We start from the raw sequence: 13212 nt of genomic DNA, 5'->3' as shown, positions 1-13212 counted from the left end.
GAAAGAACAGAGAGAGAGAAACAGAGGGGAAAGAAAGAAAGAACAGAGCGGGAGAAAGAGAGGGGAAAGAAAGAACAGAGAGAGAAAAAGGGAAAGAAGGAACAGAGAGGGAGAAAGAAAGGGCAAAGAAAGAAAGAACAGAGAGAGAAAAAGAGAAGGAAAGAAAGAACAGAGAGAGAGAGAGAAAGAGGGGAAAGAATGAACGAACAGAGAAAAAGAAAGAAAGAACAGAGAGAGAGAAAGAAAGGGGAAGAAAGGAAAAAAGAACAGAGAGAGAGAATGAAAGAAAGAAAGAACAGAGAGAGAAAGAAAGAACAGAGAAAGAAAGAACAGAGAAAGAGGGGAAAGAAAGAACAGAGAGAGAAAGAGGGGAAAGAAAGAACAGGGAGAGAGAGAAAGAAATAACAGAGAGAAAGAAAGAACAGAGAGAAAGAAAGAGGGGAAAGAAAGAACAGGGAGAGAGAGAAAGAACAGAGAGAAAGAAAGAACAGAGAGAAAGAAAGAGGGGAAAGAATGAAAGAAAGAGAGAAAGAAAGAACACAGAGAGAACAGAGAGAGATAGAAAGAGGGGAAAGAAAGGAAGAAAGAACAGAGAGAGATAGAAAGAAAGAGGGGAAAGAAAGGAAGAGAGAACAGAGAAAGAAAGAACAGAGAGAGAAAAAAAGAACAAAGAGAGAAAGGAAAAAAGAAATATTAGAGAGAGAAAGAAAGAACATAGAGAGAAAGAAAGATTAGAGATGGAAAGAACAGAGAGAGAGAAAGAACAGAGAGAGAGAAAGTAAAAAAAGAAAGATTAGAGAGAAAGAAAGAACAGAGAAAGAAAGATTAGAGAGGGAAAGAAAGAACAGAGAGAGAGAAAGAAACAGAGAGAGAAAGAAAGATACTATAAAGATACTATAGCAGCCCGGCTCCTTTTGTAGTGCCCACCTGAGCCTCCCGGTGCAGGACTTACCATGATCCTTTCACATGGCCAGCATTCCCGATTCCAAGGTGATCCCGCTGTCTGTGCTGTCGGAGGACACGGTGATGGATCTGAAGCATTCCCTGAAGTGCCTCTATGGTTCCGTCACAATCTCCTCCTGAAATTACCTCCTTTCCAGTCAGCTTCCAGCACATCACTTCTGGTGGAATGTCCCTTGCAAGTTTTAAAGTGCTCCTCAGGGCTCCCCCATGTACTCCTGCGTCCGTGGGAAAAATAAGCTCCCAGCTGGCACAGTGGGGCAGAATCTCAGTCGGGACTGTCCCACTGGATCCGGGACAGTTGGGAGGTATGAATGCTCCCCACCATACACCTTGTACGTGCACAGCTCCGCACACCTCATACACACACGGTTCCACTTTGTATGCCTCATAGACACACGGCTCCGCACCTGTACACCTCGCGCATAGACGGCTCCACTTAGTATACACATGGGTCCACTCTGTAAACCTCGTACAAATGCGGCTCTGCTCCATACACCTCGTTCACTCGCGGCCACGCTTGGTACAACTCGTGCACACACATGGCTCCACTCCTTAAACCTTGCACACATGCGGCTCTGCTTCATACACCTCGTTCACACACTGCTCCGCTCCATACACCTCGTACACACACATGGCTCTACTCCATAATCCTCGTTCAAATGCAGCTCTGCTCCATACACCTTGTTCACACGCGGCCACGCTCCGTACACCTCGTACTCACATGGCTCTGCTCCGTAAACCTTGTACACATGCGGCTCTGCTTCATACACCTCGTTCACAAGCTGCTCCGCTCCGTACACCTCGTACACACACATGGCTCCACTTCATAAACCTCGTGCAAATGTGGCTCTGCTCCATACACCTCGCTCACATGCAGCCACACTCCGTACACCTTGTACACACATATGGCTCTGCTCCGTATACCTCGTACACACGCGGCTCTGCTCCATACTCCTCGTACAAATATGGCTCCGCTTCGTACACACACAGCTTAGCTCCGTACACTTCATACACACAGGGCTCTGCTCCGTACACCCTGTACACATGCGGCTCCGTACACTTCGTACACACATGGCTCCACTCCGTACACCCACGGTTCTGCTCCGTATGCCTCGTACAAACACGGCTCCGCTTTGTACACACACAGGGCTCTGCTCTGTACACTTCGTACACATAGGGCATCCTCTCCGTACACTTCATACACACAGGGCTCTGCTCCATTCTCCCTGTACACATGCGGCTCCGTACACTTCGTACACATACGGCTCCGCTCTGTACACCCACGGTTCCGCTCCGTACACCTTGTACAAACACGGCTCTGCTTTGTACACACACAGGGCTCCGCTCCATACACTTCGTACACACAGGGCTCCACTCCATACACCCTGTACACTTGCGGTTCTGTACACTTCGTACACACATGGCTCCGCTCCGTACACCCACGGTTGCGCTCCGTACACCTCGTACACACGCGGCTCTGCACTGTACACCTCGTACACACTCGGCTCTGCTCCGTACACCTCGTACACACGCGGCTCTGCTCCGTACACCTCGTACACACGCGGCTCTGCTCCGTACACATCGTACACACGCGGCTCCGCTCCGTACACCTCGTACACATGCGGCTCCGCTCCGTACACCTCGTACACACTCAGCTCTGCTCCGTACACCTCGTGCACACGCGGCTCCGCTCCGTACACCTCGTGCAGACACAGTTCTGCTACATTCACCCTGTAAACCCCTTCTGACCCCACACATAAACTTCCCCTCATCCAGCACCATGACAACCAGCACAGCAGTGGCCTGCACACACTGAGGCCCCTGATCATGGACCCCTGACTCCTCCCCTCCTGTGACCTCATCACAGGTCTTGTGCAGCCTTGCAACGTCATTGCTGGGATTTAGCAGTGAGGGGCTGCGCTCTGGGAGGACGAGGATAGGGTGCATGGGGGGCGTGGTGGTGGGAAAAAACTCGCTCTCCACTACCACGGCCAGGAATAGTTGTTTCATTGTGTACCACTGCTTCTAGGGGGGGCAGCTGCCCCACAGTGGGTACGCCCATGCTTCCGTGTTTGATCTTTGGTGCTTGACCTGAGAAGTCTGGTCTGCGGTGCTTGGTCTTCAGTGTTTCATCTTTGGTGCTTGAGCTGTAACGTCTGGTCTTCAGTGCTTAGCCTTTGGTGTTTGATCTTTGGTGCTTGACATGAGAAGTCTGGTCTGCAATGCTTGGCCTTCATTGTTTGATCTTTGGTGCTTGACCTTTGAAGTCTGGCCTTCAGTGCTTAGCCTTTGGCATTTGATCTTTGGTGCTTGACCTGTGAAGTCTGGTCTGCAGTTCTTGACCTTCAGTGTTTGATCTTTGGTGCTTGACCTGTGAAGTCTGGTCTGCGGTGCTTGGTCTTCAGTGTTTCATCTTTGGTGCTTGAGCTGTAATGTCTGGTCTTCAGTGCTTAGCCTTTGGTGTTTGATCTTTGGTGCTTGACGTGAGAAGTCTGGTCTGCAATGCTTGGCCTTCATTGTTTGATCTTTGGTGCTTGACCTTTGAAGTCTGGTCTTCAGTGCTTAGCCTTTGGCGTTTGATCTTTGGTGCTTGACCGGTGATGTCTGGTCTGCAGTGCTTAGCCTTCGGTGTTTGATCTTCGGTGCTTGACCTGTGAAGTCTGGTCTGCGGTGCTTGGCCTTCGGTGTTTGATCTTTGGTATTGGAGCTGTGAAGTCTGGTCTGCGGTGCTTGGCCTTTGGTACTTGATCTTTGGTGTTGGTGTTGACCTGTGAAGTCTGGTCTGCTGTGCTTTGCCTTAGGTACTTGATCTTTGGTGCTTGATCTAAGAAGTCTGGTCTCCTCTAGGATCAGATCACTCTCAGGTACTTCTACTGCAGTGTTGGCCACAAGCTCACTCTTCTTTTTATGCATCCTCTTCCTTTCACCTTTTGGTGCAAACGGTCTCCCTGCTTCACTGTCCCAACTTTTTACAATTAGAAACTGCAGCATAGCTTTCAACTGACCCAGCATCCCCTTCAAACTCTTCCCTCTAGGAAGCACACTCTCTGTCCTTCAGCTTCTGCCTGTCCAGTCCAACCAGCAAATGGCTGTATTTATCTGCAAATGCCGACTGACTAGGTGCATCGTCTGTTGACCACTCCTTTACAATTGCACTGGTTATCCGTCTGCTAAAGTCAAGAAACTTATCGCTTTCATCCACAAAGCTCTCCACAGATCTGCAGCACCCTTCATCTTCTCCTCACCTTTGTCTATCACCCTACCAATGCTTTTTGTTCTGCAAGTGATGTAAGACTAACATCCTCCAGAATCCAAACATCATACCCCCCCATCTCTAAGACTTCTCTCATGCTGCACCAGTGTTCTGGAATGCACTATCTGGTTGCTTTCATTCCATGCACACCAGTAGCACTTGGTAACTGCACTTGGACAGATCGTGGCTGATGACCGAATCATGCAGTGTTATGTCATAACTAGTGTTGAGCATTCCGATACCGCAAGTATCGGGTATCGGCCGATACTTGCTGTATCGGAATTCCGATACCGACTTCCGATATTTTTTCAATATCGGAATTCGGCATCGGAATCGGAAGTTCAGTTGATTGACGGCCTGACGTCATCATGATGCGCGGTGTGTGCGCATCATGATGCGCCGTCATTTCGGGCCTTCCGGGGGTCTCTGCCGGCCTGCCGGGGGGCTGTGCCGGCCTGCCGGGGGGCTGTGTGGACTGCCCGGGGTCTGTACCGGCCTGCCGGGGGGCTGTGCCGGCCTGCCGGTGGTCTGTGCACCCTGTGGGGGTCTGTACCGGCCTGCCGGGGGGCTGTGTCGGCCTGCCGGGGGGCTGTGCTACATACATACCACATATATACTACATACATACTACATATATACTGCATGCTACATACATACTACATATATACTACATGCATGCTACATACATACTACATGCTACATACATACCACATACATACTACATACATACTACATGCTACATACATACTACATGCTACATACATACTACATATATACTACATGCATGCTACATACATACTACATATATACTACATGCATGCTACATACATACTACATGCTACATGCATGCTACATACATACTACATACATACTACATGCTACATACATACCACATATATACTACATACATACAATACATTCATACAATACATACATAGACATACAGTACATATAACATAGAGTAACATACTTACCAATACTTGTCACATTGTTCCCCGAAGCCATTGTCGTCTACGGAATAAATATTAACATAACAAACCACAAAAATACTCACCCACGATCCGAAGCAGTCCACGAGTGTGTCCCACGACGATCTTGGGTAGAGAACTGCAGCATCAGATGATAAGTGGCGGAGGAATACAGTGCGGAAGGATACCTACCTTCCGTCATTGGATTCCTGCAGCCCGTAGAGAACGGCAGCATCATCTGATGCTGCAGTTCTCTACCCAAGATCGTCGTGGGACACACTCGTGGACTGCTTCGGATCGTGGGTGAGTATTTTTGTGGTTTGTTATGTTAATATTTATCCCGGAAAATTGTATGAATGTATTGTATGTATGTAGTATATATGTGGTATGTATGTAGCATGTAGTATGTATGTAGTATGTATGTAGCATGCATGTAGCATGTAGTATGTAGCATGCATGTAGTATATATGTAGTATGTATGTAGCATGTAGTATGTATGTAGCATGCATGTAGTATATATGTAGTATGTATGTAGCATGTAGTATGTATGTAGCATGTATGTAGTATATATGTAGTATGTAGCATGTAGTATGTATGTAGCATGCATGTAGTATGTAGCATGTAGTATGTATGTAGCATGCATGTAGTATATATGTAGTATGTATGTAGCATGTAGTATGTATGTAGCATGCATGCAGTATATATGTAGTATGTAGCATGTAGTATGTATGTAGCATGCATGTAGTATGTAGCATGTAGTATGTATGTAGCATGCATGTAGTATATATGTAGTATGTATGTAGCATGTAGTATGTATGTAGCATGTATGTAGTATATATGTAGTATGTAGCATGTAGTATGTATGTAGCATGCATGTAGTATGTAGCATGTAGTATGTATGTAGCATGCATGTAGTATATATGTAGTATGTATGTAGCATGTAGTATGTATGTAGCATGCATGCAGTATATATGTAGTATGTAGCATGTAGTATGTATGTAGCATGCATGTAGTATATATGTAGTATGTAGCATGTAGTATGTATGTAGCATGCATGTAGTATGTAGCATGTAGTATGTATGTAGCATGCATGTAGTATATATGTAGTATGTATGTAGCATGTAGTATGTATGTAGCATGCATGTAGTTTATATGTAGTATGTATGTAGCATGTAGTATGTATGTAGCATGCATGTAGTATATATGTAGTATGTAGCATGTAGTATGTATGTAGCATGCATGTAGTATGTAGCATGTAGTATGTATGTAGCATGCATGTAGTATATATGTAGTATGTATGTAGCATGTAGTATGTATGTAGCATGCATGCAGTATATATGTAGTATGTAGCATGTAGTATGTATGTAGCATGCATGTAGTATGTAGCATGTAGTATGTATGTAGCATGCATGTAGTATATATGTGTTATGTATGTAGCATGTAGCATGCATGTAGTATGTATGTAGTATATATGTGGTATGTATGTAGCATGCAGTATGTATGTAGCATGCATGTAGTATATATGTAGTATGTATGTTGCATGTAGTATTTATGTAGTATGAATGTAGCATGTATGTAGTATGTAGTATGAATGTAGCATGTATGTAGTATGTATGTAGCATGTAATTTTTTTTTTTTTACATTTAACACATTAGCCGGATGATGGGACTACTACTGTCCCATCATTGGCTAATGTGTCAATCACTGTCATGGTAGCAGGCATCGCCCGATGGGACTTGTAGTCCCATCGGACGATGCCTGCACAGACCCCCGGAGCCTGCACAGACCACCGGCAGGCCGGCACAGCCCCCCGGCAGGCCGGCACAGCCCCCCGGCAGGCCGGCACAGCCCCCCGGAGCCTGCACAGCCCCCCGGCAGGCCGGCACAGCCCCCCGGCAGGCCGGCACAGCCCCCCGGAGCCTGCACAGACCACCGGCAGGCCGGCACAGACCACCGGAGCCTGCACAGACCCCCTGGCAGGCCGGCACAGCCCCCCGAAAGGCCCGTACAGACCCCAGAGAGGCTGTACAAGGGCAGGAAAGGGTTTTTCTTATTCCGATACCGGAAGTCCCATAGACTTGAATGGGACTTCCGGTATCGGAATCGGCGATACCGATACTTTTTTTAAAGATCGGCCGATACCATCCGATACGATACTTTGAAGTATCGGACGGTATCGCTCAACTCTAGTCATAACCCCTATTTATTATACTGATGGCTGCACCATACACGTCATCATGTTCTGCTTATTGTGTCCCCCCTACTTCCTAATAGATTATAGCTTGTAGGCAACAAGACCCCCACTCCTCCTGTAACTGGTGAACTATGTGTTACTTTGTATTGTTATTGTCTGTACAAGACAATATTTTATATCGCTGACGAATATATTGGTGCAATGGAAATATTATTATTATTATTATTATTATTATTTGTTCCTGCTTTACTTATCTCAGTTTCAAACATCAAACAACAATTTAAAGAAATAGTTTGCATTCCCTCGGAGACTAAATCCCCTTCATTAGTTCCTCATTCTTATATTTATGAGATACAGTTGAAGCACTCAGTGTATAATACTCACAGGTAAGAGCGGAGAGAAGAGGCGGCAGGTGCAGCGAGCGCGATCCTAGGTGGCCGGACGCCTGGAGAACTCTGACACCGCTGACTTTTGCTTTCTTTTATTGGAAGGTTGTGTTTATTGACTCTATTTCCTTGGTGCTTGGTGTGAATAAACTAAAATTCCCCTAAGGTGCGTGCACTGCTCATCGCCCAGATACGACCTGTCGACGCTTTCAGTTACTGTCAAGTTGTTGCCAAGTAGGAGGGAAAAGTTTGATTGTTAGTTGTGACTTTAAGCAACGAGAATGTGACAATGCATCAGTCTGGAGATCACCAAACAGCAAACATACAGTATAGACCGTATAAACTTATATACTTGTCATCTGCACCTCAAAAACATTTCTAGAATTCGACCTTTTCTTACCTTTGACTCTGCAAAAACTCTTACTGTTTCTCTTATTCATTCTCGTCTCGACTATTGTAACTCTCTTCTAATCGGTCTCCCTCTTACCAAACTCTCCCCTCTCCAATCTGTCTTGAATGCTGCAGCCAGGATCATATTCCTCACCAATCGTTACACCGATGCCTCTACCTTGTGCCAGTCATTACACTGGCTACCCATCCACTCCAGAATTCAGTATAAACTTATTACCCTCACCCACAAAGCCCTCCATGGCTCAGCACCACCCTACATCTCCTCCCTTGTTTCAGTATACCACCCTACCCGCGCCCTCCGTTCTGCTGATGACCTGAGGTTAGTATCCTCAATAGTCAGAACCTCCCACTCCCGTCTCCAAGACTTTACACGTGCCGCGCCAATTCTTTGGAATGCACTTCCCAGGTCAATACGATTAGTCCCCAGTCCCCACAATTTTAAGCGTGTCCTGAAAACGCATTTATTCAGACTGGCCTATCGCCTCAACACATTAACCTAACCTATCCCTGTGTGGCAGAGCCAAAAATTTTACCATAACCAGGTTCCCAGCATCATGTTCCCACATGCTTTATGCATCCATTAGCCCTCTGTGTCTGTACTGTTACACACTTAACATTATGGCTGGTCCGTACAATCAGGGCAACTGTTACCACCCACCTTTCGTGTCTACCTCTTTCCTCATAGACTGTAAGCTTGCGAGCAGGGCCCTCACTCCTCTTGGTATTTGTTATAATCTACTGTATGTGATTATTGTTATGCTGTAATGTCTATTGTCTGTACAAATCCCCTCTGAAATGTAAAGTGCTGTGGAATATGTCGGCGCTATAAAAATAAAATTTATTATTATTATTATTATTACTTTATAGTCGATGAGGAACTGAAAGGTAAAATAAAATATTAGGATCGTAGAATAGAAGATAACTGACGGAAAGTTTCACCGATTCTTTATCTATGCTGAAATCTGGTTCATTTCTAGATTTAGTGTCAAAGGGATAAATGAGAATGAAAAAATCTATTGTTTCACAGTTAAATATATCATAGAATCATAGAATCATAGAATCGTAGAGTTGGAAGGGACCTCCTGGGCCATCTGGTCCAACCCCCTGCTCGAAGCAGGAATCGCTAAATCATCCCAGTCAGATGTCTGTCCAGCCTCTGTTTGAAGACTTCCATTGGAGGAGAACTCACCACTTCTCCTGGCAGCTTGTTCCACTCATTGATCACGCTAACTGTCAAAAAGTTTTTTCTATTATCTAATCTGTGTCTCCTCCCATTCAGTTTCATCCCATTGCTTCTAGTCTTTCCTTGTGCAGATGAGAATAAAGTTGATCCTTCTACAATGTGACAGCCCTTGAGATATTTGTAGACAGCTATTAAGTCTCCTCTCAGTCTTCTCTTTTGCAAACTAAACATTCCCAAATCCTGCAACCTTTCCTCATAAGACAGGGTTTGCAGACCGGTCACCATTCTGGTCGATCTTTTCTGAACTTGCTCCAGTTTGTTGATGTCTTTTTTAAAATGTGGTGCCCAAAACTGGACACAATATTCCAGATGAGGTCTGACCAAAGAGGAGTAGAGGGAAATAATGACTTCACGTGATCTAGACTGTATGCTTCTGTTAATACATCCTAGAATTGCATTTGCCTTTTTTGCTGCTGCATCACACTGTTGACTCATATTCATTCTGTGATCTATTAGTATACCCAAGTCTTTTTCACACGTGCTGTCACTTAGCCCAATTCCTCCCATTCTGTATATGCGTTTTTCATTTTTATTGCCCAGATGTAGTACTTTGCATTTCTCCCTGTTAAAAACCATTCTGTTAGTTGCTGCCCACTTCTCCAGTTTATTTAAATCTTTTTGAATCCTCTCTCTCTCTTCTCTAGTATTAGCTATCCCTCCTAGCTTTGTGTCATCAGCAAATTTAATCAGTTTACCCTCAATTCCTTCATCTAAATCGTTGATAAAGATGTTGAACAATACAGGGCCCAGGACAGAGCCCTGTGGTACCCCACTTGAGACATTCTTCCAACTGGATGTGCAGCCATTTACGACCACTCTTTGGGTCCGATCACTAAGCCAGTTATGAATCCACCTAACAGTTGCCTTGTCCATTCCATACTTAGTCATTTTTTCAATAAGGATTGTGTGAGATACTTTGTCAAATGCTTTGCTGAAGTCAAGATATACTATATCTACAGCATTTCCTTGATCCACCCAATCAGTGATTCCATCATAGAAGGAAATTAAGTTAGTGTGACATGACTTATTAGTTACAAACCCCTTCACTCCATGGCCATTTTATTGCTTTCTCATTTGTTTTTTCTTCCTCTTATTCTAAGAGTCACCGTTTCGTCCCCATTGGCCGCACAAGGATTTGTTTTTGTACTTTTGAATGACACCATTCATTCTACCATATAGTGCACTGGAAAATGAGGGAAAAATTCCAAGCGTGTTGAAGTTGCAAAAAAAAAAAGTGTAATTCTACAATAGTGTTTTGTTGTTTATTAATTACCATGTTCACTATATGGTAAAGCTCACTCAGCAATGTGATTCCCCAGGTGAGTGCGAGTGCGCAGATGCCAAACGTATAGAATTTTTTATTTAAATGGTGAAAAAAATTGGAAATTTAAAAGAAAATTTTTTTTTTGCTTTTGTCGCCATTTTCCGGGACCTGTAACGTTTTTATTTTTCGGGATCTAGGGCCGGTGAGGGATTATTATTTGTGCCCTGAGCTGATGATGTTACTGATACCATTTTGGGGTAGATGCAATGTTTTTATTGCAAAGTAATTTAATTTATATTTTGATAGATCGGACATTTCTGAACGCAAAGATGCCGAATATGCAAATGTATTTTTTTTTATTTGTTTTATTTTCAATGGGACAAAGGGGAGGGGGTGATATGAACTTTTCAGCTTTTTTTTATTTTTTTCATATTTTTAAAACTTTTTTTTTACTTTTCACTGTAGTTAATAGTCTCCTTTGGGGACTTGAAGCTGCGATCATCTGATCGCTTGTGCTACACATAGCAGGGCTTCATCACTGCCATGTCTGGCAGAAATCTTCATCACTTATGAATGCCAGCCATGGGCCAATGTTCACAGAAAGCTCGTGGTGACAGAAGACCCAAGACTGTCATGAAAAACCCAACGGTGCCCCGTCATCATGTCACACATTCGCCAAAGGGAGCGTGGAATGATGCGCCCGTCTGCCGGCAAATGGTAAATGCGGCTGTTAAAGGCACATGACGACTGATGTGAGCCAGCATCAAGGGACATATGGCATAAATGTACGTCATATATGTCGGGAAGGGGTTAAAGATATAAAAGTGCATTAAAAAAAATCGCACTCTGGAATAAGTTTATTTTAGAAGAGATTGTAACGTTTGTGAATTTTTGTTAAACGTGTATAAAAATTTGGAAACGCAGCGCAGGACTGAGCTGAAACTTTCTCCAACATGGGGTGAAAACTAGTGATGAGCGAGCACTCCAATGTTGGGGTGCTCGACTCGAGTAACAAGTAGAATGGAAGTCAATGCGAAACTCGAGCATTCTTCTAGTGGACCCTCCCAGGAGGTCTGAAATGCCATGGGAACAGCATGGAGGAAAACCCCCGAACGAATCTCCGACGCCAGGTCGCTGCTGGAAACAATGTTGTCAGAGTATTACGGCACTTTTACGAGCTGACAATAAAACATACAAAACAGAAGATAAAATGGATTTTACTGGAAAAAAATGTTAGAAAATATTCTTTATAGTGATTTGTATATAAGGCAAAATTGAAAAGAGAGAAAAAAAGTCTCCTCCAGGCCTCAGGCTATGTTCACATGTAGCTTTTTTTTCTTCGTTTTTTGGAATTTCTCATTGCTTTCAATGTTGAGAGAACGCTGCAAAAAGGCTGGAAGAATTAACATCCCGCTTCTTTCAAAAATGCTGCAGTTTTTTAATTTCAGTCAGAGAAAAAAGGATTAAGGAAACGCGTGCTTGAGACTTCTGACAAGTTTTCCCATTTGTAAGGAGTAGGACTCCTTCCCTGGTGCAGCCTAGGCAGCAAGTGCAAGGAAAATCAAAAATTGAAGGGAGGGATTGCAAAACACCCTGGAACATACGTAGTATAGGACCTCAGAAAACAGATACGGTACGTTTAGAAGTAGTGCGACTTGTGTGGCCAAGAACAAAGAGTCCCGGATTCGAGGCCACTATTACAAGTGGCACAACAAGGTCCTTCAGGCATCCGGCTCCCATTGTGCTCCAGCTATGGTGGGTGGCAGTTCTTCCTGTGCCGGCTCAGAGCACAAGGCAGAGCCAAGGTTTCAAATAGATTGAAGCAGAGGTTTCAAAACTTTTTTTAATCTCCTTGGAGACCTTTGTCAATGAAAATTCATGAACCATGTGGGAGAAACTTCTCCAACCCATCCTGGGGATAGAACACCACCAGTCCTTTGCCCATTTATTCACAGGCAAGGCACATTTGGGCCTCTCTCCCATTGTGTGATTGCATCTTTATTTATATCTTGGAGGCATTTGAGTCAAATCTGAGGCTCGTAGACCGCAGTCACTGCTCCCGTTACTGCTCCCTCCCTGCTTAAATTGATTCCGTGGGTTTTTAGTTTTACCAGGGGGGCATAATAACTACCGTAATAGGCACATCCGCCTGTCAACTGAAAATGCTGACAGTATAACTTCTCAAAATGAACAAGGCCTGGACCGGCCCAGACTTCTCAACCCACCGGATGACATCAGAGGAGCATAAAGGCAAATCAAATGTTCCTTTCTTTTTCTGGTGTATTCCCATGCACCCATTCCCACCAAAAAAAGGTTATACTGTTAATGGCTTATTATTTTTCTTGTCCTCCTTCTACGCCCTTATTATCTCCCGCCTCTACTACTGCAACCTCCTACTCTCTGGCCTTCCCTCCAGCACTCTGGCACCACTCCAGTCTATCCTACACTCTGCTGCATGACTAATCCACCTGTCTCTCTGCTATTCCCCTGCCTCCCCCCTATGCGAGGCCCTTCACTGGCTTCCTATTGT

General features: G+C 44.5%; 1 protein-coding gene across 1 annotated transcript in view; it reads right to left on the bottom strand.

Annotated features, from left to right (window-relative positions):
• LOC141051501 (T-cell ecto-ADP-ribosyltransferase 1-like) overlaps nucleotides 1-7974 on the bottom strand; it is a 144037-nt gene extending 136063 nt beyond the window's left edge. Inside the window, exon 1 of the mRNA XM_073548432.1 lies at nucleotides 7763-7974. The gene's annotated coding sequence lies outside the window, so the exon portion shown is untranslated. The remainder of the gene's footprint in view (nucleotides 1-7762) is intronic.
• Nucleotides 7975-13212: the final 5238 nt, after the last annotated feature.

Source organism: Dendrobates tinctorius, unplaced genomic scaffold, assembly GCF_039654945.1.
Source record: "Dendrobates tinctorius isolate UK_male_01 unplaced genomic scaffold, ASM3965494v1 ptg000157l, whole genome shotgun sequence".
NCBI lineage: Eukaryota > Metazoa > Chordata > Amphibia > Anura > Dendrobatidae > Dendrobates > Dendrobates tinctorius.
The sequence above is the reverse complement of the archived record's forward strand: the minus strand, read 5'-3'. Positions and strand labels throughout refer to the sequence as shown.